Below are 23,804 nucleotides of genomic sequence, written 5' to 3'. Positions count from 1 at the left end.
GGCCACACAGTCCAGAAAACTCACAACAGCCAGCTCATGTATCTAATCTGGAGGAACCGGGTTTGATTCCCAGCTCTGCCGCCTGAGCTGTGGAGGCTTATCTGGGGAATTCAGATTAGCCTGTACACTCCCACACACGCCAGCTGGGTGACCTTAGGCGAGTCACAGCTTCTCGGTGCTCTCTCAGCCCCACCCACCTCACAGGGTGTTTGTTGTGAGGGGGAAGGGCAAGGAGATTGTAAGCCCCTTTGAGTCTCTTGCAGGAGAGAAAGGGGGGATATAAATCCAAACTCTTCTTCTTGGGGTACTGTGTGGTTTCCGGGCTGTATGGCCGTGTTCTAGCAGCATTCTCTCCTGACGTTTCGCCTGCATCTGTGGCTGGCATCTTCAGAGGATCTGAAGAGGTTCATCTTCAGAGGTTCAGAGGCTCTGAAGATGCTAGCCACAGATGCAGGCGAAACGTCAGGAGAGAATGCTGCTAGAACACGGCCATACAGTCCGGAAACCACACAGCACCCCAGTGATTCCGGCCGTGAAAGCCTTCGACAATACATCTTCTTCTTCTTCTTCTTGACTCCACTCATGAAAGCCTTTGACCATAAAAAGATACCATTTTTTATATGTGCAATGTGAATATCAACATGGATAAAAGGCACAGACAAGGGACTGGGGACAATAGCTGTACACTGTGCTACACACGGATGTGTTAATTTTCAAAAACCTCCCCTTCAGGATCCAAGCAAACCGTTCACAACAAATATTGCTGGAGAATAAAACCTCTTTTCATTGCTGCTTAAAATAATGCTTAATTTAAACATTAAAAACAACCCAGTTACAATTTATGCTTTTTCCTCCCACCTCATTGCTTCTTCCTCAAATAATGTTATTTCTTCATCATCTAGATCAAAGGCATGGTAGTCTATAGAAAGCAAATTAGGAATGCGTTATTTTCAGGGAGGGGGTGAGAGTTATAATTTTATTTTTTTCCCCTAGTTGTGCAGAATAACATAAATCAAAAGAAGCAATAGTCTGCCTTCTGTTTTGACTACTTTGACCCTCTTCAACCCCTGCCAATTTTTATCTCATTTTTGTTTAACTTTGTACATCAGAGTTTAATTTTAAAGCTGGCCCAGAAGACAGTGATGTATAGGTTACATCAAGTATAGCTTAAATTACCCTCTCCCCAGTGAATTGAAGAGGGGTGGGGAGGGCTCTTCCCTTCAGTGGGGTAGCAGCAGGAAAGGGCCGTGGGCTGAACCAATCCCCTGGACTTGACTAACCTCAGCTATGGAGACCTCTCGTTCAGACCGCTATTGATGCATGTGTGTAATTTACATCTATTAAAAGTATTAGTGACATTTGCCTAATAGAAATGCTTGACGCGTACACATCAAAACAGAAATATGGACTAAGAATCAAGTATAAACTTTGAGAAAGGCCACTGAGGACTCTTACTGCCCTTCACGGATTGGCCTCCCATTTCTCCCTGTCATTCCGGGCAGCTTCTTCCAGAAAACAGATATCACGTCCCTGATAGCAGTCGCCATTTTTGAAGTTTGAATGTGAACGTCACGATTAAAGTTTTGTTTTATTTTTTTCCTTCCTCTTGACATAACACAATGGTCAGGATCTAATGATGGCCTAATGATGGCCTAGGACCGTGGTGGCGAACCTTTGGCACTCCAGATGTTATGGACTACAATTCCCATCAGCCCCTGCCAGCATGGCAAATTGGAGGTTAAGAGCTCATGTATCTAATCTGGAGGAACCAGGTTTGATTCCCAGCTCTGCTGCCTGAGCTGTGGAGGCTTATCTGGGGAGTTCAGATTAGCCTGTACACTCCCACACAGGCCAGCTGGGTGACCTTGGGCTAGTCACAGCTCTTCTGAGCTCTCTCAGCCCCACCTACCTCACAGGGTGTTTGTTGTGAGGGGGGAAGGGCAAGGAGATTGTAAGCCCCTTTGAGTCTCCTGTAGGAGAGAAAGGGGGGATATAAATCCAAACTCTCTTCTTCTTCTTCTTCTTCTTCTTCTTCTTCTTCTTCTTCTAACCACTGTTTAGCTGCTTTGATAATGATATAAGCTGCTTTGGGGTTACCATTTGTGAGAAAGGTGGGGTATAAAAGAAGTTAAACAAATTAAAAAAACAGACATTACATCCATGTGAACTGGGAGTCTGTCAACCACTCATAGTGAGGGTATATAGTACCCATAATATATTTAATATGTGTGGTTACTGGGTTTTTTTGTGAATTCGGCAATGCATAGATGTACAGCTGAAAAATCAGGATTCTGGTTCTCTTGTATGGAAGTGGTCACACCTGAAATACCCACATGTTGCTGTGTTCACACAAAATGGCAACTACATATATTAGCTGTATTGTGGGGCACTCCTAAAATGCATAGTCAACAGGTAGAGAGCTTATGCCAAAGAATTACCCTGAGACAATATTTCTGGCATCTGCACTGCACTGCTAAGCTCCATAACCTTTCTAGGGTTTACTTAATATCTGACCAAAATATCTTTGCAGCTGGGGAGGAGGGTTAATGATGGAGTCTTCGGAGGAATTTTTAATTTCCAGTGTTCAAAGCAGATGAAATGTAATGGATCTTAGGTGTCAACTTTTTCAGACCAGAGGCCCGCATGACAACATGGAGCCCACTATCTGTTATTACTGCATTTATTCATCTGCCCCTTCCTCACTTGCATGCAGCCATCTAAACTTTTGCCATCTCTTCTGATTTTTAAAAAAAAGTATTTCAAAAGAAAACAAAAGAAAATGCTCTCAAAAGCAAGGCAACAATGTCACACACCTTAGATTAGTACAGGTGCATTCCTATCAGTGATGTGCACACCTACGCTTCAGTTAACTGGAACTTTCATGAATGTAACAAATTGTACATTATTGAGTTTGTGTGTGTGTGTGTGTGTGTGTGTGTGTGTGTGTGTGTATGTATAGACTGTAAGATGGTAAAGGTTAGAATGTTTCTTTTTTGAGGTTAGAGATATGTAAACCTAGCTGGAAGCCCTTCCTTCATGTTTCCTTCCTTCCTTCCTTCCTTCCTTCCTTCCTTCCTTCCTTCCTTCCTTCCTTCCTTCCTTCCTTCCTTCCTTCCTTCCTTCCTTCCTTCCTTCCTTCCTTCCTTCCTTCCTTCCTTCCTTCCTTCCTTCCTTCCTTCCTTCCTTCCTTCCTCTCTCTCTCTCTCTTTCTCTCTCTTTCTTTCTTTCTTTCTTTCTTTCTTTCTTTTCTCTTGGGATCTCTTGCTTAATTGCTTATAAATGACTGTATTATGAATTGTATGATAATGAACTACCAATAAACTTTAAATTAAAAAAAAAGAAAAAAAATAACAGTTAACTGGAACCAATTACTTGGAGTGGGGAAGTCCTTAGAAGAGGTCTCCAAGTAAGGGCTAGATAGCCATTGGTTTGAAATGCTCTAGCACTGAATTTTCTTCATAGGACAGATATGTGGAGTAGGTGGCCTATGAGGCCTTTTCCAACTCAGGGGGTGGAAAGTGTTGTTAAGACACAGCCAACTCATGCCAAGTCCATACAGCACAGGTGTCAAACTCGCGGCCCTCCAGATGTTATGGACTACAGTTCCCACCATGATGGGAACTGTAGTCCATAACATCTGGAGGGGCACGAGTTTGACACCTATGCCATACAGTTTTCATGGCAAGGTTAGTTCAGTAGTGGTTTTGCATTGCCAGCCTGCGTAGTGACCCTGGAGTTCCTTGGCAGTCCCCCATCTAAATACTAACCAAGCCCAACACTGCTTAGCTTCCCATATCTGAGAAGATCACGCTAGCCTGGCCCATCCATTTCACAGCTTTCCAATGTTAGGGCTCTAAAATATAACATGACTCATTTCAATTAATCAACCCCTCCCTTCTTGACTAACGTGGTAAGTTTTCAAAGCAGTTCACAAAGACTGAAAGACCAATAAAATGCCATTCACAAAAAGCATCTTTAAAAACCTTTTAAACATCTCAGCCCATTACGAAAATGGGGACACCACAAAAGCTTATGAACCATGCAAAATTGTAAAAACAACAACAACAACAAAACACAGCAGGATATAGCAATATTTGGGTAATCGAAGCAGATTTTGTAAGAGCCAGTTGAAAGCATCTGTCCGGTTAGCAAAAGCTGCCGCCCTCAAGACTAGTGGAACATGCCAACACCCCCGCCCCCTGTAAAAAATAATTGGAATGCTCAGAAATGTAAGTGTGGTACTGACATCACAAAGGGGAGACAGAAAACAGTGCTGCAAGTTCACACCTGGTAGGAAATCAAATATGCCCATCTGCTTCAGGCACCCCCCTTCCTAAAAAGAGGTCTGAGCTTATTATGAGGAGCCCACGGCTGCTGACACTGAAAACTCAATCTGATCTGCAACTCTGAAAACCCTCTTTCCAATTATCCACCACAAGGCGAAGCCGGGTGTTTTGATGAAGTCAACGGCAAACCACAAGGAGAGCTCTATAGCAGACCACAAAAAAAACAGGATTGGCACCTCCTGTCTCTGAGGAGCTGAAGTTTCAGAGTTCCTTTATCACCTGACCTGCTGACCTGAAGATAGCAGAACTGACCCCGTCTACCCGGAGGAGTCTATTGCTGAGATTCCCCTGGGAAAGCACCAACCAGCTGCGAGCTGATCCAGTGATTAACCCTTCTGTGTTGTAGATGTAACACTGGAGTCTGGGTAATAAAGCTTTCACTGCATAACAGATCATGCGCTTTGTAAATTGTTGCTCTTATCAGCTCCACTCGAGGCTGTTATCCCCTTCGCTGGGAGGAAAAGCTGCCAAGCTGTTCTTTGGAAAGGCTTCTGGCTCTATAAAGGAAAGGATATTTATTCACTGGCTGAGGAGGAGAATGGAAAGGAAACGCTCTTTTCCGTGAAAGGCTGTTGAGGTTTGCTGTGGCCTTCTGTATTTTTGTTTTTGTTTTGTTTTACTAGAACACTTATAGAATTGAAACTTGAAACTGGGAAATGCATGGATTTCAGGAGAATTGCCACCGAATTTTTCTCCATTGTTCGGACGAATGCATCAGGAATCTGGAGGAAGGCTATGAAGAATTGTGATCAGCTGAACATTATTGTTCATTTGAAATTATTATTCTTCCTATTAGGCATCCTGTTCCCTCATCCAGCGGGGGAGGATGGCCTAAGAATCATCCTATAGTTCAGTGATGGCGAACCTTTTTGGGACCGAGTGCCCAAATTGCAACCCAAACCCAACTTATTTATTTCAAAGTGCCAACTCCGGCAATTTAACCTGAATGCTGAGGTTTTAGTTTAGAAAAAAACCGGTTGGCTCCCTCTTCCTCTGCCCCATCCGCTCAAGCAGGGGCCAGCCTGCTCTAGCCTCCAGCAAGTCCCGTGCACACCGCTCTGTGCCGCTCTAGCATCTCTGCGCCCCCCCCCTTGGGCAGCAGCCACCTGGAGCACAGGCACCAGGCCCGCCAGCCGAGTCCTCCCTGCTCACCACAGTGCGTGCACGTCATGCTCAGTGGCCCAGGCCAACCCAGATGTGTGTGTGTGTGTGTGTGTGTGTGGGGTGATTTTCCGCCCCCCCACATGACGAACTCTGTGGGCGCGTGCCCACAGAGAGGGCTCCGAGTGCCACCTCTGGCACCCGTGCCGTAGGTTCGCCATCACTGCTATAGTTAGTACCCAGCTAGTAGTGGGCAAAAGAACACGTTGGCTGAATATGGAACTAGGGCTGCCAGCCGGTGCCTGGCAACTGGTGGGAGAGTTGTGGAGGGGTATATAAAAGGGGGTAAAATCCTCTGTACCACTATGATGTAAGGTATCACTAAAAAAAATCGCTGGAAACTCCGTGGTTTTATAGCTAGGGATGCCAGCCTCCAGGTGGGACCTGGGATTCTCCTGAAATTATAGCTCATCTCCAGTTCTTCTGGAGAAAATTGAGGTTTTGGAGGGAGAACTCTATGGCAATGTACCCCACTGAGGTTCCTTATCTCCTCAGACTTCATCTCCAAATCTCCAGGAGTTTCCCAACCTGAATCTGACAACCCTACCCACTATGCCCCACTGTCAGCCAGGGGAACCTATCACCCTGTTTATGGCAGGCAGCAGAAGCTGAGGAGGAGGGATTCCTTACTCCGACCGTGAAATACTTGTAAGCCTATATGGAAGTTGCACTTAGCCATCAGGGCCCGATAATGGGCTGATCCTTCACGAATGGGTCTATTCCCTTTTTAAAGCCATCTAAGTTAGTAGCCACCAGAGGCAGTGAGCTCTGCAAGGGAATCATCCACTGTGGGCTTCCTTTATTCTGTTCCAAAACTGCTGTCCATCAACTTTCCTTTCTAGCGTTAAGGAAAACGGAACGTTCTTTCTATCCACTTTCTCCATCCCATGCATGGTTCTGTCAATCTCGACCGTGGCCCCACCCCAGTTCACTTTTCTCTACATGGAAAATTCTTGGTTAGAAAAGGGCAAACGGAAGGAGTCTTTCTCTCTTGAGTTCCTGAAGAAATTGAGAAATTATCGGCCAGTGCAAATAAGAGAGCAGGATATTGCGGTGGTACATCGAAACATGCCCTTTCTCAAAAACACCAGGACCTGTCTCAAAAATATCTCAAAAACACCAGGATTGTACCCTAATTTCTCTTTATGGTCCTTTCCCCCAACCTAGCAGTTTTTGAGGAATATGTCATCTCCAACTGAATCTCCCACCTAAAACACATTTCAAGACCCTTCTCACCTTGGTAGCTGTGTGCCCTGAGGGGAGAACACAGCAACAATTCAATGAAATTATCTCAAATGAGGGGATTTCCCCCCCCCCACCGCCTCTCTCTCTCCCCCACACTCTCCTGTGGGCTTTCTGTGGAAAAAGAGCATTTAGCCCGTTAACGACCATTAATATGTACCATCATATATTAGCGGGAGTTAATGCGCAAAGGAAAAGACTCAACCTTTCAGTTCATTAAATAAAACAAATTTTCAAAACCGTCTATTTACGATAGTTGGGGAAAGTAGGAGAAGAAACTGTGGATTTTGGTGCAGAGATTAAGAACAAGCCGGAAAATGATTGGGGGTGGGTGGGGGATGTGTTCCCTTGGAATAGGCATCCCGGTGATATATCCAAGATGCCGCCGATCCTTGCAAGAATCCGCTTTCAAAATATATTTTCCTTTTGTAATATATCCCCCCCCCCTCCCCATTTTAAAATCCCATCAGGGACATCTTTATAAATGAGGAACTACATCTCTCGGGACTGGCCCAAGTTGGAAGAAGTATGTTATTAAAAAAATACATAGCAGAATGCTGAGCAATATAATTAGCCTATTTCTTTCATTTTTTGTTATCTTTTAAAAATGTATAACCAAATTTTAATTAAGCATATTCTCTGGATGTTTGAAACCAGGGAAGGAGAAGAAGGAAAAGAATACTCCGGCTGTATTTCCAAGGGATTAATTGTATCAATTTCAGTCTCCTTTTCTGATCTCTGGCACTGCGGATGCTTTCCTTGTTCTTTTTCTTTTCTTTGCAAAAAATCCACTGTACCTTGTATAAGAGGCAATGATGGGTCTGCCTGTTTGTATAGCGTGTGTGTGTGTGCACACATGCCTCTATGCAGAATCAAAACCTACACCTCAGAAATGGAGGGAAAGAACCTGCACATGCAATTTTGTGTAATTCTCCTATAATGCTAATCTTTGTGCATAGGAATCACACAGTGCCCATTGTCAAAGAGACAAAAAAAGCATTGTTTCCTTTTGTTAGCTTTCTCACTGCTAGTATTTATTAATAGCTAGGGCCTGAAAATATATGCTAAGGGGGAAAATGTCCCAGGTTTTTTTCTTAACTATAGGCCTTTTGCTTAATGAAATATCAGGGCAACTTCTTGAGTGAGATTGAGTGAGATTCATTCAGTGAAATTCTTGGCTGGGTGAGTATTTGAATCTGAATTCCCCAACGGCAGTATCACAATGGCTTTCCTTCCCCAGTTGCTCCAAAATTCTTAGTCCTGGTGATCCCTTCTCCTTCGTTATGCCTCACCTTCAAGCTTGGAAGGTTTATTTGTATGGAGAGAACTCAGCTATATCAGTCCCTGCCTGCAATCTAAAGTGGTACAGTCCATACAGAGTTTTACTACTTCCATGAAAACTAGGTCTAAAGCAGGGGGACCAACATTTTTGAAACCGAAGGTATCTTAAGAGTTCTGACACAGCAAATAAGCACGGCCACAAAATGGCCACCTCAAAATGGCTGTCACAGGAAATCAAGCTGGACACAAAATGGCTGTCCTAGTTTATCTTCAGTCACACAGTGAAGATCCTTGTAGCTGTGGCTACTGCCAAAGCAATGTTTTTTTTTTTAATCTGCACAGCCAATAAATAAAATAAAATAAAATAAAAGCCTTGCTGGACAAAAGCCCCACCTGCCCACTTTCTAAAACCAGTTGGTGGGTTCCAAAAAAGGTGTCAGCAGGCACCATGGTCTAAAGGACAAAATCTGAAGAAACTGATCATTTGAGCATTTGTATTTTATTCATTTTTTTGTTAATAGTCCTCTTTTCTCCCTGGGACTCAAGGTGGATTACAAATATGACAGAACTATTCAGTAAACCATTTACAAAATGTAACATTTGGATTATAACAATATTTGAAGCTAACAGCAAAGATTCCTCGTAGAAGCTATTCAGTCAACCAGCAAATGGATTTAAACATATGATAACATTTGAGTCCAACACCAGAGATTCCTGGTAAGACAACATAAGTCCGTGAGGGTGAGACTAAAGAACTGGAAGGGAGAAAAACACATTATCCTTAATAGGGGATATCTCCCAAGTTGATCCATTGCATCAAAGCTCACAGCTTCACTAATCTACAAGAATGTCCTCCTGGACCACTTTGTTTTGCACATTTTGGGAAATGATAGAAACACTGTGGGCCTTCCTCATAGTTTCAGGCAGGCCGTTCTATGAGGAGGGAGGTGCCACAGAGGATGTGCCTGAATGGCAGTTGGCAATTTCACCTGTATGCAAGGTGGCACCTTCAGAGTGCTTTGATCTCATGAGTAAAGCTGCCTCAATGGAACACAGCAGGAGAGATGATCCTGCAGGTGCATAGGTGCATTTTTATAGCCTCAAAGTAAACGGCAGTATGTTTAACTTGAGGCTAGTGTGCTGGAGAGGCCATTGTGGTGGATCATCAGCTTTGCATGCCAAAGGTCCCAGTTTTAACCTCCTGTACCTACATTTAAAAGGATCCAGTAGCTGATGTGAAAGACCTCGAAACCCTGGAGATCCACTGACACTCTGAGTAGACAACACTAAACTTGATGGACTAATAGTGTGATTCAGTATGAGGTAGCATGGTTAAGCGGTTAAGAGCAGGTGGACTCGTGGTGGACTCTAATCTGGTGAACCAGATTTGTTTCCTCACTCCTACACATGTAGCCTGCTGGGTGACCTTGGGCTAGTCACAGTTCTCTCAGAATTATCTTGGCCTCACCTACCTCTCAATGTGGTTTTTTTATAGGGAGAGGAAGATTTATGGAGGAGAAGTCGATTAATGGCTACCAATCTTGATCCTCTTTGATCTGAGATTGCAAATGCCTTAACAGTCCAGGTGCTCGGGAGCAACAGCCGCAGAAGGCCATTGCTTTCACATCCTGGGTGTGAGCTCCCAAAGGCACCTGGTGGGCCACTGCGAGTAGCAGAGAGCTGGACTAGATGGACTCTGGTCTGATCCAGCTGGCTTGTTCTTATGTTCTTAAGGGAAGGAGTTTGTAAGCCACTCTGAGACTCCTCATGGTTGAGAAAAGCAGGCTATAAATCCAAACTTCTCTCCTCTTGTTTTCCTCTCCCTCTCTTCCTCTCCCCTCCTCCTCCTTCTTCTTCATTTGTTCATATGTATCCACGTGGCCAAGTCAAAGCTGAGAGCCATCTTGCAAGCCAACTTAACTGAGTCAGTAAGAGACAACTGGGCTCCATCAGAAGCAAGGAGCCCCATGTCTTTCAAGGCCTCGGCCTTCCTAATCAGCATTGCCTCCATTTCAGGATTCCATTTCAGCTTGATTACTCCTAGCCAGGGCACTGGTTTGGATATATACATAAAGAAGCCCTCAGTGAGATTGGAACTCCACAGTGTATCAGGATCATTATAGAACAGATGCTACCCTTCTGAACAAAATGACCTTTTCTTTTGATCAAGTTACAAAACACTAAAGGTTAGAGAATGTTTGAAAGGAAGCTCACGCTTTCAAAATGGAGGGGAGGGGGGGTTCCATTCTTTCGCAGCCAACTCTACCAAAAATTCTGAATAATTATATAATGACTTTACACATATATTCTTATTTATTTTAAGTTGATACAGAACAGAAGGTGTTGTTTTTGTAGCACTGTGAAGAATTAAAAAAATTATGACTGAGGCTGCTTTGGAGAACAAAGAAAGGTTGCAAAGAATAACTAGCCAACTAAAGGCACCTACCCCAAAGAAAGTTAATTGCAAATTTAAGTCACATTTGGATGTTGTGGGGGTTTGGGGTTGTATGGCCGTGTTCCAGTAGTATTTTCTCCAGACGTTTTGTGCTCCTTTTTACATTTATTCTGTTTTATTTACATTATCTATAGCCTGCCTTTCTCACTTGGACTGAAGGCAGATTATACAGAGTGAGTCAGTATAATCAACAAGTTGGGACATTCAATAAACAGTGAAATAAGATTTGGGTAGTAGAACCAAACAGAAATCTAAAGAAAGGGGAGTGAAGCAAAGCATAAGGGTCAACATAACAAATTAAATGATACAAAATAACACAATAGTATTCAACCCACAGGAAACTATGCATAGTAGTATAGACTACAGTCCCCAATAATTTATCCAGTTAACTTTGTGAAGCCTGCATGGGAAAGCCCTCTTGAATAATTCAGTTCTATCACTTTAAAAGGATTTTTTAAAAAGAAATCTTTTAAAAGGTCTGGCTTAAGGATCATTTCATCTGCACCATTTAAAGTCACCTACTGGGTTTAGATTGGAGTAACTTTCTATAGGATTGTACCTAGGGTGAATTTTCCACCACAGTTTTGCCTTGACTAGTTTGACTGGTGTTGGCTTGGTTTTTAATGGTTGATTTTTAAAATGATTTTATTTCATTAGTTTTAAGCCACCGCAGGACTCTGAAGAGATGGCATACAAATTTTCTAAATAAATGGATATGTATAAGTACTGCATAAAATGGCATGGAGAACCCAAACCACATACACACAGTATACATGGATCTACAAATCTGAGACTGAAAAAGAGAAAGCTGCAAACTATTGACTAGAACAATAGAAATGAATGTAAAAAAAGGAAACAGAAACAGAGATTATTATTTTCGTCCCGTTACAAATTTGCACAGAAAAAAGAACTTTAAAAGTTACAGAAGGCAAGAAAAGAAAGGAGGAGCAGCAGTGGCGTAGGAGGTTAAGAGCTCGTGTATCTAATCTGGAGGAACCGGGTTTGATTCCAGCTCTGCCGCTTGAGCTGTGGAGGCTTTTGATTGCAGTGCCGCAGCTTTCCACTGGGCATTGGTTGGCTGAAATAAATAACGAAACCAAATTCTACTCCAGATACAGTTCTGTCGTTAAAACCTTAGTTTAATCTTACAGCACAGCTGCACAAAACCAGTTAAGACCTCATATGTCCACTAGAGAACCATGTGCAAATAAATCAAAGTAACCCTACAGGGAGCAGCAGTGGCGTGGGAGGTTAAGAGCTCGTGTATCTAATCTGGAGGAACCGGGTTTGATTCCAGCTCTGCCGCTTGAGCTGTGGAGGCTTATCTGGGGAATTCAGATTAGCCTGTACACTCCCACACACGCCAGCTGGGTGACCTTGGGCTAGTCACAGCTTCTCGGAGCTCTCTCAGCCCCACCTACCTCACGGGGTGTTTGTTGTGAGGGGGGAAGGGCAAGGAGATTGTAAGCCCCTTTGAGTCTCCTGCAGGAGAGAAAGGGGGGATATAAATCCAGACTCCTCTTCTTCTTCTTCTTCAAATAGGTCTGCAATATAGTCAATTGAATCAATTTGATTGTTTGATGAACAGTATTTCGATTGTTTAAAAAGGAGCCTGTGATTCACTTTTGCAAATTAAATCACTCAGCTCAGTAACACTCATGCAAGTAACCTACTACCATTTCTCCAACTGAGTGAAAAATGAACGAAGAGATAAAGGTCTGGATCCCAACTGAATCTTCACCTAAGGCACGACACACGATTTTCATTGAAGACCCCCAACTCATCAGGTCCCCTGTCTGAGCACTGCTGTGTTAAAGAACCGGCCTCTACACCTTTGAGTTTCCTACAGCTCCTCTCAAGAGAGGCAGGGTTTGCAGCACTTTTGATTTCTATGCACGTGCACAAGCAGCAGCAGGTCCTTCAAAAAATCAGGAAGGGAAAAAAAACGAGCCAGCAAGTAGGGTGAAGATCGACTGCCTTGGCAAGAGATGCTGGCTGTTGAACCTGGGTTCTTTTCCTTGCAAATACATGTGTGATATTACAGAGCTGTAGCCCCCACACGGTACGGATAAGGCTACAGCTTTTTAGATAGAGATTGAGGTAGCTGCATTGCTTCCTGGAAACATGCAAACAGGGAGATACGTGAAGTTAAACTCTACAGATTAAAGTGAAGCTGGGAAGGACAGCACTTCCCTGAGCAACTTTGCAGAGCAGCAGCATGCGATTAGTTGGGGCAACAGAAATCAGCAGCCCTTGCGAGTATGCAGCTCATGTGCTGATTTGTTTATTTAGATCCCCCTTTCCCCCAGACAACTAAGTTCCAAGGTGGGTGACACCATTAAAAACTGTGTGGCATATAAATTCAAAAGCCAAAAGTAAAACTCACGTCATTAAAAAACCTCAAAGGGCTCACAGGGCAATTCTCTTGAATGACCAAAGACTTTTCTGAAGTGTTCTATGTTACAAACTTTCAGAAATTTCAAGAGAAATGCAGACCTTCTAATTCCCTGTGGAACTAAGTATGGCTGGCTGCTCTTCCTGGGTTGGAATGACATCATAACCCCTATGCAGTAGGGCTGCTTGCCCTGTGCCAGCAAATGTTTGCTGATTTGAAGGACAGTTCCTGGGATGTTTGGAATTTCAGAGGAGCTCAGCTCACATCATCTGTAAAACTGGGGTAGAGTATCATAGAGGCTATAATGTTCTGCCAGGTAGAGATCTGAAGGATATCATGGCACTTACCTGTGATGTTCTACAAATCCCTGCAGTCTCTATGGTCTTTACCATGGCAACACGCTAGGAATTTTCCCAATCTCAATGGTTTTTACCATAGAGATTTGGGAAATTCCTAGAATGTCTCTATGAATGCTATTGCTCCTGCCGTTGTTCTCTTGCTCCTCAAATCATCAAAGGCAGGTGATTGCCCACTGTTGTTGAGCCAATGGCAAACCTATTATGCAAAGCTACATGAGGATTCATCACCAGTGTTGTTTTTAAATTAAGCCAGTATCAGTAAATAAACTTACTGATAGCTTATGTTCTTTAACATATATGGTTTCACTTCAAAATGCCCATATGGCACTTTTATGTATGTAATAGTTGTATAATACAGGGGAACCCTAAACAGAGTTACACCCTTCTAAGCCCATTGATTTAAATGGATTTAGAAGGGTGTGACTCTGTTTTGAATTTTACTGGTGATGACATTTTATCCCTGCATCTTATGATCACTTGCTGGGGGAGGGGGTAGCCTCAGCCTGGCTTCTCCCTTTAAGAGAGGGTTGATATGAAGTAAGCAGAAAGGGGAGGACTAGTTGCTGCAAATGAAATTGGTGGTAAAGGAGTAGCTGTAGGAGCTGGTTCCAACATTTGTAGCCCAACTGCTGGGAAAAGCGTCACCAGCTCATAAACCCCACCAGAGGAGTGGAAAAAAATTGTCAATGGAAGCATAAACTGTCACCCGCTATGGCAGACGCCCAAGAAGAATTTGTTTTGTTGGAAATCCCTTCTTAACTCCTTTGCTGAATTACAATTCCCAAGATTCATTAGGGGATCTATCCATCCATCCATTCCCTGCCTTTCTCTCCAACAAGGGTGCATTGCTCAATGCTCACCTCTCCTCCATTTTATCCTCACAACAGTCCTGCGAAGTAGGCTATGCTGAAAGTGTGTGACTGGTCCAGGGTAACCCATCCAGCTTCCTTGGTGCAGCAAGCTACTGAACCAGAGTATCCCAAATCCTAGTCCAGTACTGGCTCTCCTACTGGTTAGACCAGGGGTAGGGAACCTGCGGCTCTCCAGATGTTCAGGAACTACAATTCCCATCAGTCCCTGCCAGCATGGCCAATTGGCCATGCTGACAGAGGCTGAAGGGAATTGTAGTTCCTGAACATCTGGAGAGCCGCAGGTTCCCTACCCCTGGGTTAGACCTTAGATGGGAGACCCAATTTTCTAATTTCTGGGGCCACATAACATTTGTGGAATTGTATCTAACATCCAATCTGCATCAAGCCCATTCGATGGGAGGGGAAAGACAAACGTTTCTGCTGAATAAGCTTTCCGATTCATTCAGTCCTTCCTGTTAACTGGCAAACTTTCCCCTCCTTCCCCCTTTAGCATATAGAATTTCTATGAAAGCATGATGTAATTTGCTGTTAATTAACTCATCAAATGATTGTTCTGATTAATCAATTAATGTTTCCAGGCGCCAACTGAGCCATTTTTTTCATTCCTTATAAATAAAATGGACCCCCTCCATTCATGCAGCAACCGCTGGAGTGAATGACAGCCCCTGTAAGTGATGCTCGGGAATAAGGTACAAGGGATTCTCCTTCAATTACATCTTGAAAGCTCTAATGGTCATTGATCTAATTCATTCATTAAGTACAGATTAAAATGCTCAGTTTACAATCGGGGTTCATCCATTGTGGGAAAGGACAGGCAGCACGGTTAAGCCAGGAACGACCTAGAAGGAGCGCCATAAAACAAGTGTACCTCTGAGTTTGTGCAGAGTGTCTTTCCCACTACATTCAAGTTAGGTATAATCTGGATAGTTGCTCTTGTCAGATCTCAAAGCTAGGCAGGGTCAGCCCTGGTTAGCACTTGAATGGGACCACCAAGAAAGTTTAGGGTTGCTAAAGTATCTTGCATTGAAAATCCTACATGGTAACCATAAGTTGACTCAGAAGTGCTAGCCGAAAAAAACCCAACTTTCCTTTATTGCTGCAATTAGACTTAAATAAAGGCTTGCTAAAAAAAGACTTAAATTACAGGTTCGTCGGGGCACTGAAGATAACATTACTTCTTGTTTTTGTCTGTGACAAATAGGTTATGCAGGTTAAGGCTGCAGCTGTTTAAAAAACCTACAATGTCTATTTGAGCAGCAGTAATAGAGATTTGCACATACACATTTGACAAAGATAACTATGACATAATTTGCTTCTTTAACAAAAATTGAGTCCACCAGCCAGCTAGCCCTTACATCCCTGAGGTAGGTTGCAATTGAATAAGGGTTGACCTCGTGTTTGGAAAATTAAAAATAGCTGGCACCATCTTCCCAAAATAACATAGTGCCTCTTTTGATGTGGACCCCACATGCCAGGGGACTTTTCCAAATTATACACCTGTGTGATGGAGTGCTTATTGATTATATTAGAATACTAATTCAATTAGAATTCCCAGATTCATTTAGAATTCCCAGATTGGAAGGAGGGCAGCTAGGGAAGTAGATTTTTCTCAGCTTTGCAGAGTAAACTGCACTCCCCCCCTTCCAAAATGGTGTTCTTCTAACTATTAAAAGAGACACACACCCCATTCTGTTTGTGGCCACTTATCACTGTCTTCCACCTTTAATATAGCCACAACCTCATAATATCAGGAAAGGGTCCCCCCCCCCCAAAAAAAACCCCCCAGCAATCAGTCAATTGCAAGCAAAAACAGGTAATCAACAACCAGGAAACCTTTAAACTTACGGAAATTACTAGCTGCTTAAAGGATTCCTGGAAATATTGCTGGCATGAGTTTTGCTGCTTTCCGCATACCTGATAAATATAAGATGTCTCCCAAAACACATCTGTCCTTTTCCTCAGTTAATTTAGCCATGCAAGACCATAAGAACCGTGCAGGGCCACCACACCTGACTGGCAGTAAGTAGACAAGCCCCTGAAGGCAGGATTTGACCTCTGGGTTAAGTAACTCTGCTCTGCCTCTACAGTGCAGTCCTAAACAGTCACATCCTTCCAAAGGCCATTGACTTCAATGGATTTAGAAAGGGGTGACTGAGTTTGGGATTAAGCCACTAACCCAGCTTGCAGCCACTAAGCTTGTTGACTGGGGAGTCTGTCCTGCTGAGCTCAGAGTTTTACTTTGCAACAAGAATGTTTAGGATTGCAAGTCTGTAACAGGTTTGAAACCTTCACTTTAAAAAAACAATCCAGTCAAGGAGAAACTTCAGATCCTCTGAAGATGCCAGCAACAGATGCAGGCAAAACGTTGGGAGAAAATGCTACTGGAACACGGCCATACAGCCCAGAAACCCCACAACACCCAAGGAGAAACTCCTTGGATAGGCAAACTCAGAAAAAAGATGGACTATTCTTAGTGCAAAGATAAACACCCCTCCCTCAAAATGCCAGACTTAAAAAAACCCCAAACCAATTGGCGTTTTATGGTTGCTCCGGAGTTTTGAACCCAAAAGTTTGGGGCGTCCCAAAGCAGAATCCCAGAAATGCTTAGAAGACTTCCGGTGTGGGTAGGAGCGCTGATCTCTTAAAAACAACCCTCTCTCCAATTCCATTTATACAAAGATTTTAGCTAGCACAACTTCCTAAGGGCGTGTGAAATTGACTAATCTCTCATGGCTTAATATAAATAGCATGGGATGTCGCCTCTGGGGGCTTTGCGGGAACTTTATATATCCCCCCCCCCCCCCCAAAGCACTACCACCAAGGTTCCGCCAGACATAACTTCTTTGCTGCGGCGAAATAACCAGTAGTTTGGGGAGGGGGGGGGGGAGAGATTTTCTTCCCTCTCTTCTCTCAAGATCCTTTTGCAAGAGACGGAATGCGAGCTGCTGGCCACTGCCATAGGTTTGATGCCCAGTCAGTATCCCAAAGCAGAGGATTGGACAGCAGAGCCATCTGGAGAAGGAAAGCCAGCTGCTTGGTCCAGAAGCAAAAGGTCAGGCCCAAGAGGGCCAGGTTTTCCTCTGGGCAGACTTGAAGCTACTCTGGTTAGCTTGAATGGAGGGAGGAGATTCTTGGAGCGCAGCAGAGGAGAGCCCGGAGTGCTATTAGGACAGATTAGAGCATCGCAGCCGGGCTCAGTTTGGACAGATTAGAGAATCGCAGCCTCTCCTCGCAGCCTGAGAAGCGGCCTTGGTGGGAATTCCTTCCTCTGAGCAAATCTTCAAAGGCGCAGGGTCTCCCTCGGAGTCCGGACACCCCAACCCTGCCTTCCCAGCCGGCGGGTCTGGACGAGAGAGGGCGGACTGTGTGTAGGAAGAGCCAGGAAAAGAAACAGCAGGGAGAAAGGGGGGGGGTAGAAAAGAAAGGAGGAGAAGGTAGGCAAGAGAGATGCCTGCTGATCATTGTTACTCTTCGGGGGGAAAGCCAGACAACCCCCCTTGCAAGGCTGAAACAGGGAGCCACCAAGTTCAAGGCGAGGGCTGGATGCAAAAACAGATCGCAAAAGTCCGGGATGTGTCTGGTGGCGCTCAAAGCTTTGCAACAAACAGAAGGCAGCTCCACTCCTGGGTACTAGTTGGAGATTTGTTTTTCGACCCCTTTTTGTTCGGGGCTGGGGGTCCGCGACTGCAATGACCTTTACTCCCGTGTAATGACCCCAGGATGGATCTGAACGCAGGGCTGGAGCCCAAGAGCGCAGCCGAGTGGCTTCACGGGACGCCCGTTAAAACGCTGACGCTTAAAATCTCTCTCCCACCCCCCCCGCGCTTGGCTAAATCCGGGAGGAGGCTTGGACATGCAAATAGGGCTGAGGGGCATCGGAGCCCAAAGAGAAGCGGGGTTGAGTGAAGCGCTGTCCCCCACCAGAAGTTAAGGGAGGCAGGAAAAAAAATATTCCCATTTTAAAAAGTTAGGCCAATGGAAATGTCTTTCTCAGGACTTCTCAGTCCGTTTATTAAAAAAAAAAGGGGGGGGGAAGGGGATTAAATTGTTCAGAAAGTTTGCAGAACTTTCCCCAGACATTTCGCGGGGCCCCACCCTTCTTTCAGCCGCGGAATTTCTAGGGTTTTTTTTCCTGTCGAAAGCGGACTGGTCCTTCGGGGAATTTGTAGGTCCTCCATGGGGTTCGTTAAGGGCCCAGCGTCTGGCACCAGGAAAGCAGGCACGAGAAGCGGGCGAGCTCGCTCCCCCGGGCAATTTAAATTCGGGCAGGAGACAAACTTTCCCCCCTTGTTTTTAAATGGCATGCAAGGATTTCCAAATAGAATTGCCAAGCGATTTGCAACAGAAATCGCTTTCCCCCCCCCCCTTTCCCAGTCCCGTAAAAAGTTCTGCCACTTTCCCTAGACTTCTTCTCTCGACCTTCCCCCTACTTTTCAAGACTCCCCCAGTAAAGACTGTATAATACTTTTGGCTTTCTTTGGCTAAAATTGTCGGCTCCCGTGGCAAAGGGGAAAAAGACAGCAGTGCATTGAGTCATATACACTTCTGAAAATTAAACTTCTAAAACACGCGCACTAGTTCACTTTTTGATTGTTCTCCTTGCTTTGCTCTTAATAAAGAAAATGGCAGGATTTTTTTTTAAATTCCCCTTTAGGGGAAAAAAAAAACCCCAATTAAACTCGCTGTAAAGTCAGGAGGGGAAGGAATGAAACCAGTTGTTGCTTCGTTTTAGAACAAAGGCAAATCTTGCCATCTGAGAAAAAGTGTTGTTTAAAACCCTAGACAAGAGGGAGCGAAATTGGCAAAGTAGGATCTATGCTGTAAATCATTGCGGGGGGGGGGGGAGAAGCGTTCTGCCTCTCTAGGAATTAGTACCTCTTTCCAAATAATACCGAATTAAACTTTTTTTTTTCTTTTTGGGAAGGTGGCCGTAATTAAAGTGCAACTGAAAACTCTAAACAGTCCTCTTCCAGAGCAAACCAGGACTTGTTCAGTCGGTTTTTGTAGGGGGCTGTTTTTGGAATTATTCCTCTCCCCCCCCCCGCAGCCCTGACACTTCCAGGCCCAAAGGATGCTGGCCCGTTCCCAGCGTTGGATCTGGTTGCCTTTGGTTCTTTTCCTTACTTTCCAAGAGGCCTAAAGATTCATTCTAACCGCCTCTCCTCAGATGAACTTTTCGTTCGCTCTTTTGGGTGGGATTCTCTTCCCCCAAAGACTGCAGCTTGCCGAAGGATTTGTGCTTAGAGACTCAATCGTGGGGGTCTTTAAAAAAAAAAAAGACGGGAAACGTTATTGGGAGTCACCGGGGACGTCAGAAGACTTGAGTGACCCTGAAAAGCAACCAAGTTGTAACAAAACAACGTCTGTCTGTCCCTGCCCAAATGGGTCTTCAAACTCTTCATATATAATAACCGATGCAGCTTAGCAGCTTTCTCTTCAGCTGCAAAGCAAAAGGGATGCAAGGTTTACCATTTGTTATTTTCAGGAAGGTGGCTTCCTTCTCTCGTTTTAATTTTTAAAAGTGCAGCCTTTCCTCTCCTGGCTACTCGTGCCTGCTGATGTCCAGATTTCGATTCCCTCCTATTTTCTTAAAACAATATATATATACTTCTTTAGCTAACTTTGGATGACATAGGGAGGGAAAGAAACAGAAGACAGCTTCGAGTAGGCACCTAAGAAGGCCAGGAAGATCAACCCCCCCCCCACCCCCCAGTAAAAACTTTGCGAAAAACCAGGTCCGGAGTGATATTGATAAGTCGTGTTAAGTCTGCAAGAAGCGACTCTCTACCGGGGCTTCTTTGCTCAGCGACTGGGAAGACTCCCGTTTCGCTGCAAACTGCCAGGCTGGGGATTTTCACGAGAGCAAACACACACCCCTCCTTCGGACCGTCTGCTGCCCCCTTTCCCTTCGAGGAAAACCCGGCCCCCAACTTTGTCCCCCCGGAATCTTCCCACGCCTAACATCAACCCCACTTCCCATAGCTGGCCCTTGCTACGAGGGAGACGGTGCAATAACCAGTAATAAGAAAATAATAATAATTCCAAAGGGGAGTTATTTTTAAAAAGCGCATTTTTTTTTGGCCATCCTTCTAGTATGGTCACACAAAAAAAAGGTGAACATCTTTGCTGGACGGATAAAGACAAGGAAACTCCAGGAAGCAAAATGTTTCTGCTGCAGACCTCTCACTTTCCTAATTTCGTGCCACTCCACCCGCACCTGGCCGAGCCGCAGACACCTCCAAGTTCAGAACAAAGACGCTCCGCTAGACCCCCTTTGGACGCCCCCACGACTCGCTTCTCTTCCCTGCGGGGTGAAGTTTCCTGTCTGGACTACAGGTTTTCATGCGACAGCAGGCACAGTTTTTCCTAATAAAAGGGGGGGGGGTTTGAGTCGGTTGCTTCGGTGAAACTGGGAAAGGGGTTTGGCAAACGAAGGCTTCTTCGAGACTCAGCCTTAGACTCTAAGGTGATGTGAAGGCAGTTCAGAGCGAATCGAAAGGTGTGTCTCCCCCCCTCCGCCCTCCCCTTTCCTCCCCCCCCCCAAAAAAAGTAGAGTGCAAGTTTGGGTTACAAGGACTTCGCACCTTGCAAAGAAGCAACGGTGAAATGCATCTGTTTAGTCCTGATGGGAAAGGGTCCCCCCCCCCCCCCCAAGACCTGTAATCTCCAGCACTCAATGGGGGAAAATATTTCTCCACCACTAACTATTCCGGTTCTTCACATTCCCCTTTTAAAAGACGACACCCCCCCCCCGCTCCAGACATGTATCTCCCCCAGAGGAGTGAAGTATAAAGTGCGAGGGGTCCTCACGGTGAGACGTGCCTCCCCCCCCCCCCCCCGCAATTGTGCATTTCCTGCCTTTGAAAGATTGCAACGTCCAAACCCCCAAAGTGGTCAATTTCCTCCTTTCCAAAAGGAGGAAGCGGAAAAGTTGGGGCGGGAAAGAAGTTGGGAGAAAACCAGTCCGAGTCTTCTCAATGGGAGGGGGGGTCTCCCCCATCCTCTTGCCCCCCTCCCCAGGGTCTGGGGAACAGCTCTCCCACACTTCTGCCGGCTCCTGATCGCCTCCTGCCCGGTTAAGCCGCTTCCCTGGTCGGGCGACCGGTTGGGGATCGCCGGGCCCAGGTCTTCTACTGTGTGCTCGGGGTGACACTGATGGATGCGCCGATGGGAAGACGGACAGATGCTGGGGCGGATCTATCGGCAGCTGGGGCGGGGGGGGGGAGCCAGCACGGGGGAAAGAGCCCCCGGTGGCGCGGACGGGCGCACAGGCGCGCTTCCCCGGCCGCAAGCGCTCTCCAGCAGTCGCGCAGGGGGAGGGGGTGTCCCTTTTTGGGGGATGTCCCTTTTTGGGGGGGGGGCTCTTTCCGTGACCGGATCCTGCATCAGCGCTGAGAGAAATCAGCAAAGTCGACCCCCCCCCCGCCCCAAGAAACAACCCCTCCCCCCTTCAGGAAATGGAAGCACGAGAATCTGGCAGGCGAACAACTCTGCAGGACTCACCCATCTTTGCTGGGAGGCCAGAGGTATAAACGGGGGGGGGGGGGCCCTTCCCGTCCGGGGCTTAATGCATTTATTGGGGTTGCGTCCTAACGAGCGGCTCGCTTGCAAAACAAAACACAACAAGAACAATGACGCGGCAGTGGCGGCAACAGAGAGACATCTATGTGAAAAGAAAAGAAAAGAAAAGTTCCCTACTGTTTTCGGTCAAGGGAGAAAAAATGCTATTTCCCCCCCTCCAGGCGAACCAAACAAAACAAAAACCCACAACCCCCCCCCCCGGCCTTTTAAATAAGAAGATGCAAACATCTGCATTGAGTGAGGGTCTTGGGAAGGAGCCCGACTCTTGGCGAAGGGGAGCCTTTCTAGATCTTTACCAAAAAATAATAAAAAAGTGAAAGTTAAAAAAAAAATATACGCTACGGTCAAAAAGTGAGATCATGCTGTTCAACCCCCCCCCACCTTTGCAAAAAAAAAAGTTACGTTAAGAGGAGGGGGGGGGAGAGCAAAACAGTTCTTTGCCACTGATGTTTGCGGCTGCTCCGAAGCCAGCATCTGGGTCTTAAAGGCGCCCTCCCGGACTTGACTGGAGCTGCTATTAAATCTCCCTCTTGGCTTCACAAAGGAAAGGGGGGAGGGGGGAGAGGGGAGGGGGGGGGGAAAGTGCAGCCGGTCGTCGCGAAGGTGCTTCTGATCCGTGTTCATAAAGCACTTGAGACACAGTCAGAGTCCATCCTCTCTTCTCCCCACCCCTTGTCCCCTGCCATACCTTATTGCCAGCCAGGAAAGCGCAATCGAACCCGCAGCGCATCGATTTGCCGAACCCTCCCTCTCCCTCTTGCAAAGCCAAATTCTCTCCCTCTCCCCCCTCCAAGATCTCCCACCAATGAACTTGGACTAGAAAGGGGGGGGGGCGTCTCTCTCTCTCTCTCTCTCTCTCTCTTTTTAAGTACGTGCACGTGTGTCCAGGAGAGAGGCTCACTGGATTCTCTCTCCACCCCACCCCACCCCCCTTTTTGCAAAAGACGGGGATCTGCCAGGCTTTGGATTCCCGGGAATCTGGTGGAGAGAAGAGCTGAAGTCTGTAAATATATATATATATATATTGTACCTCTAGGAGACATGAATTGATTTTTATAAAGGAGACGCTGGTCGTTCCCGCGGAGTTGCCCCCCAGCCCGGCGAGTCCTGGGCGGAGAAGGTGGATGTCTGCCCGCAAGCCCCTGGCAGCCGTCCCAGTCCCTGCCGGGCAGCCTGGTGAGTCGGGGGTCGTCGCCGCGGGGGGGGGGGAGGAATGCCAGAGGGAGATCGTGCGGGGAGGGGGACGGGATCGCCCCCACCCCCGACCGGACCCTCCGCACAAGTTCCGCCAGCTGGGGAGGGGGCGGCCCCGAGCCCCCCCCCCAGACCAAGACCCCCACCTGCTCCAAGGTAGCACAAACCGGGGATGGCCGCAGGCTGCCCGCCAATGCCCCCTGGCCGCTGCCCACGAGGGCCAGCTGGCTTGGCACGGGTGGCAGATCGAGTCCAGCTGGCAGCTTTCCCCCGCCCAACCTTTTTCTCACTCTTTGCTGGGGGGGAGGGGGTAATCCCGGCCAACCAGGAAGACGATGGAGGTCTGTTTGGGGTGGGTGGGTTGTGGAGCCCTCTGGTTGTAGGAGTCACTAGTAGGGGGGGGGGGGTAAGAGTGCCGACTGAGGACGCTTTCCTGGGAGTAAGGAGGACTCTCTGCTTCTCTAAGTTGCCAGGAGTGGAGATCGCGGATGGGGGGTGGGGGTCGTCGAGAGACTGCTTTGGCAGAGAGGTCTGTGTTGGGGGGGGGGGTCTTCCTCTCGACCCCTGGATGGCTGCAGAGATGAATGTTGTGCAGGAGGGAGAATGCCTGGGGAGACCTGGGGCGGGGGGTGGGTGGGCTTCGGGAGATTCCCGGGGAGTCAGGCCTGAGGGAGGGAGGAGGATTCTGGCTGGGCGGCAGGATGCCCCGACGTACCCCCAGCCAGGGTCGCCCTGGGGTCGGGGGGAAGCCCGTGGCAGGAGGCGGGCTCCGCCTGGCGTCCTCTTCCCCACCCCGCTCCCAACGTGCCTCGGATCTGGCCGCTCTCCAAGGTCCCCCGGCGGTGCCCAGGGAATCCCTCTGGCTGGGCAGGAGGGGGCGTCCTGGATCGGAGCGGGACGGAGGGAGGGTCCGGCAAA

The sequence above is a fragment of the Sphaerodactylus townsendi genome, linkage group LG14, assembly GCF_021028975.2.
Source record: "Sphaerodactylus townsendi isolate TG3544 linkage group LG14, MPM_Stown_v2.3, whole genome shotgun sequence".
NCBI classification, from domain to species: domain Eukaryota; kingdom Metazoa; phylum Chordata; class Lepidosauria; order Squamata; family Sphaerodactylidae; genus Sphaerodactylus; species Sphaerodactylus townsendi.
Note: the sequence above shows the minus strand (reverse complement) of the source record.